Source organism: Rutidosis leptorrhynchoides, chromosome 1 (genome assembly GCF_046630445.1).
Source record: "Rutidosis leptorrhynchoides isolate AG116_Rl617_1_P2 chromosome 1, CSIRO_AGI_Rlap_v1, whole genome shotgun sequence".
Taxonomy (NCBI): Eukaryota; Viridiplantae; Streptophyta; class Magnoliopsida; order Asterales; family Asteraceae; genus Rutidosis; species Rutidosis leptorrhynchoides.
In genome coordinates, this window is record NC_092333.1 from 723177256 (window position 1) to 723182557 (window position 5302).

Here is a 5302-nt window from a genome sequence, read left to right on the forward strand (position 1 = left end):
GAAAATTCTGCTAACGGTAGATGTCGATCCCAACTGTTTCCGAAATCAATAACACATGCTCGTAGCATGTCTTCGAGCGTTTGTATCGTCCTTTCGCTCTGCCCATCAGTTTGTGGATGATAGGCAGTACTCATGTCTAGACGAGTTCCTAATGCTTGCTGTAATGTCTGCCAGAATCTTGAAATAAATCTGCCATCCCTATCAGAGATAATAGAGATTGGTATTCCATGTCTGGAGACGACTTCCTTCAAATACAGTCGTGCTAACTTCTCCATCTTGTCATCTTCTCTTATTGGTAGGAAGTGTGCTGATTTGGTGAGACGATCAACTATTACCCAAATAGTATCAAAACCACTTGCAGTCCTTGGCAATTTAGTGATGAAATCCATGGTAATGTTTTCCCATTTCCATTCCGGGATTTCGGGTTGTTGAAGTAGACCTGATGGTTTCTGATGCTCAGCTTTGACCTTAGAACACGTCAAACATTCTCCTACGTATTTAGCAACATCGGCTTTCATACCCGGCCACCAAAAATGTTTCTTGAGATCCTTGTACATCTTCCCCGTTCCAGGATGTATTGAGTATCTGGTTTTATGAGCTTCTCTAAGTACCATTTCTCTCATATCTCCAAATTTTGGTACCCAAATCCTTTCAGCCCTATACCGGGTTCCGTCTTCCCGAATATTAAGATGCTTCTCCGATCCTTTGGGTATTTCATCCTTTAAATTTCCCTCTTTTAAAACTCCTTGTTGCGCCTCCTTTATTTGAGTAATAAGGTTAATATAAATCATTATATTCATAGATTTTACTCGAATGGGTTCTCTGTCCTTCCTGCTCAAGGCATCGGCTACCACATTTGCCTTCCCCGGGTGGTAACGAATCTCAAAGTCGTAATCATTCAACAATTCAATCCACCTACGCTGCCTCATATTCAGTTGTTTCTGATTAAATATGTGTTGAAGACTTTTGTGGTCAGTATATATAATACTTTTGACCCCATATAAGTAGTGCCTCCAAGTCTTTAATGCAAAAACAACCGCGCCTAATTCCAAATCATGCGTCGTATAATTTTGCTCGTGAATCTTCAATTGTCTAGATGCATAAGCAATCACCTTCATTCGTTGCATTAATACACAACCGAGACCTTGCTTTGATGCGTCACAATAAATCACAAAATCATCATTCCCTTCAGGCAGTGACAATATAGGTGCCGTAGTTAGCTTTTTCTTCAATAACTGAAACGCTTTCTCTTGTTCATCCTTCCATTCAAAAATCTTCCCTTTATGCGTTAATGCAGTCAAGGGTTTTGCTATTCTGGAAAAGTCTTGGATGAACCTTCTGTAGTAACCAGCTAGTCCTAAAAACTGGCGTATGTGTTTCGGAATTTTCAGGTTTTTCCACTTTTCAACAGTTTCTATCTTTGCCGGATCTACCTTAATACCTTCTTTGTTCACTATGTGACCGAGGAATTGAACTTCTTCCAACCAAAATGCACACTTTGAAAACTTAGCGTATAATTCTTCCTTCCTCAATACTTCTAACACCTTTCTCAAATGTTCACCGTGTTCTTGGTCATTCTTTGAGTAAATAAGTATGTCATCAATGAAAACAATGACAAACTTGTCAAGGTATGGTCCACACACTCGGTTCATAAGGTCCATGAACACAGCTGGTGCATTAGTTAAACCAAACGGCATGACCATAAACTCGTAATGACCGTAACGTGTTCTGAAAGCAGTCTTTAGAATATCATCTTCTTTCACCCGCATTTGATGATACCCGGAACGTAAGTCAATCTTTGAATAAACAGACGAGCCTTGTAGTTGATCAAATAAGTCGTCGATTCTCGGTAGTGGGTAGCGGTTCTTGATGGTAAGTTTGTTCAACTCTCGGTAGTCAATACACAACCTGAATGTACCATCTTTCTTTTTGACAAACAAAACAGGAGCTCCCCACGGTGATGTGCTTGGTCGAATGAAACCACGCTCTAAAAGTTCTTGTAATTGGCTTTGCAGTTCTTTCATTTCGCTGGGTGCGAGTCTGTAAGGAGCACGAGCTATTGGTGCAGCTCCTGGTATAAGATCTATTTGAAATTCAACGGATCGATGTGGGGGTAATCCCGGTAATTCTTTCGGAAATACATCGGGAAATTCTTTTGCAATGGGAACATCATTGATGCTCTTTTCTTCAGTTTGTACTTTCTCGACGTGTGCTAGAACAGCATAGCAACCTTTTCTTATTAGTTTTTGTGCCTTCAAATTACTAATAAGATGTAGCTTCGTGTTGCCCTTTTCTCCGTACACCATTAAGGGTTTTCCTTTTTCTCGTATAATGCGAATTGCATTTTTGTAACAGACGATCTCTGCTTTCACTTCTTTCAACCAGTCCATACCGATTATCACATCAAAACTCCCTAACTCTACTGGTATCAAATCAATCTTAAATGTTTCGCTAACCAGTTTAATTTCTCGATTCCGACATATATTATCTGCTGAAATTAATTTACCATTTGCTAATTCGAGTAAAAATTTACTATCCAAAGGCGTCAATGGACAACTTAATTTAGCACAAAAATCTCTACTCATATAGCTTCTATTCGCACCCGAATCAAATAAAACGTAAGCAGATTTATTGTCAATAAGAAACGTACCCGTAACAAGCTCCGGGTCTTCCTGTGCCTCTGCCGCATTAATATTGAAAACTCTTCCGCTGCCTTGTCCATTCGTGTTCTCCTGGTTCGGGCAATTTCTAATAATGTGGCCCGGTTTTCCACATTTATAACAAACTACATTAGCATAACTTGCTCCGACACTACTTGCTCCGCCATTACTCGTTCCGACACCATTTGTTCCTTTCGTTCTATTAACCCCTGGTCCGTAGACCTCACACTTCGCCGCGCTATGACCATTTCTTTTACACTTGTTGCAAAATTTGGTGCAGAACCCCGAGTGATACTTTTCACACCTTTGGCATAGCTGCTTCTGATTGTTGTTGTTGTTGCGGTTATTATTGTTGTTGGGATGATTGTTGTAGTTGCTGTTGTTGTTGTTGTTGTTGGGCCGTTTGTTGTAGTTGCGATTGATGTTGCGATTGTTGGGATAATTGTTGCGATTATTGTTGTAATTGCTGTTGTTGTTGTATTGGTGATTCTTATCACCGTTTTCCTCCCACTTTCTTTTGACTTGCTTCACATTGGCCTCTTCAGCAGTCTGTTCTTTAATTCTTTCTTCAATCTGGTTCACTAGTTTGTGAGCCATTCTACATGCCTGTTGTATGGAGGCGGGCTCGTGTGAACTTATATCTTCTTGGATTCTTTCCGGTAATCCTTTCACAAACGCGTCGATCTTCTCTTCCTCATCTTCGAATGCTCCTGGACACAATAGGCACAATTCTGTGAATCGTCTTTCGTACGTGGTAATATCAAATCCTTGGGTTCGTAACCCTCTAAGTTCTGTCTTGAGCTTATTGACCTCGGTTCTGGGACGGTACTTCTCGTTCATCAAGTGCTTGAATGCTGACCACGGTAGTGCGTACGCATCATCTTGTCCCACTTGCTCTAGATAGGTATTCCACCATGTTAACGCAGAACCTGTGAAGGTATGCGTAGCGTACTTCACTTTGTCCTCTTCAGTACACTTACTTATGGCAAACACCGATTCAACTTTCTCGGTCCACCGTTTCAATCCGATCGGTCCTTCGGTTCCATCAAATTCCAAAGGTTTGCAGGCAGTGAATTCTTTGTAGGTGCATCCTACACGATTTCCTGTACTGCTAGATCCAAGGTTATTGTTGGTATGTAGCGCAGCCTGTACTGCGGCTATGTTTGAAGCTAGAAAAGTACGGAATTCCTCTTCATTCATATTCACGGTGTGTCGAGTAGTCGGTGCCATTTCCTTCAAAATAGTTAAATGGAACAAGTGAATCATACAGAATATTAAGAGTAGTTAATAGTATTTCGTAGCATAATATGAACTCATTTATAAAAGCTTTTTCTTCATATTAGCATTTTATAAGTTTAAATTCGGGTAGTACCTACCCGTTAAGTTCATACTTAGTAGCTAATATACAATTCAACTACTACAATTCTATATGAAAAACTGATTATAATAATATTTCACGTTCAAACTTTTATACAATATTTTACAAACTTACAATACCGCTTATTTTACATAAAGCATGAAATATAGCACACAATAACTTTGATACAAGATAGTTGTGAAGACAATTCTAGCTAGTACACAAGTCGTTCAGCAAAGGCAATAAAGACACGTAATTCATACGTCCAGAAACAAGTCATGCATTCTGGTTTTACTAGGACTACTTCCCATCCTTGGTCTTGTGCAACATAACCGTTATGGCCGTTGATAAGACAGCGTGTTGTAACGTCATCAAAGGGACGAGGGTTACGTAATGTCCAACAGTCCCGTAATAATCTAAAAACCTCATTTCTTACCCCAATTACCGACTCCGTCACTTGTGGAAACGTTTTGTTTAATAGTTGTAGCCCGATGTTCTTGTTCTCACTTTGGTGAGAAGCGAACATTACTAATCCGTAAGCATAACATGCTTCTTTATGTTGCATGTTAGCCGCTTTTTCTAAATCACGAAGTCCAATATTCGGATATATTGAGTCAAAATAATTTCTTAACCCGTTGCGTAAAATAGCATTTGGGTTCCCCGCAATATATGCGTCAAAGTAAACACATCGTAACTTATGGGTTTCCCAATGTGATATCCCCCATCTTTCAAACGAAAGTCTCTTATAAACCAAGACATTCTTGGAACGTTCTTCGAATGTCTTACAAACTGATCTCGCCTTAAATAGTTGTGCCGAAGAATTCTGGCCGACTCTAGACAAGATTTCATCAATCATGTCTCCGGGTAGGTCTCTTAAAATATTGGGTTGTCTATCCATTTTGTATTTTTAAACTGTAAAATAGACAAGAGTTAGATTCATAAAAAAAATACTTATTAATACAAGCAATTTTTACATATATCATAAAGCATAAGAACACTATATTCCATATATTACACCACACGAATACAACTATCTTATTCCGACTCGCTCGTTTCTTCTTCTTCGGTTTTGGTTCGTTTTGCCAAGTTTCTAGGGATATATGATGTTCCCCTAATACGAACCGTCGTTGTCCACATTGGTTTAGAAAAACCTGGTGGTTTAGAGGTTCCCGGGTCATTGTTACAACTTAAGGACTTCGGGGGTTGACGATACATATAAAGTTCATCGGGGTTGGAATTAGATTTCTCTATTTTTATGCCCTTTCCCTTATTATTTTCTTTTGCC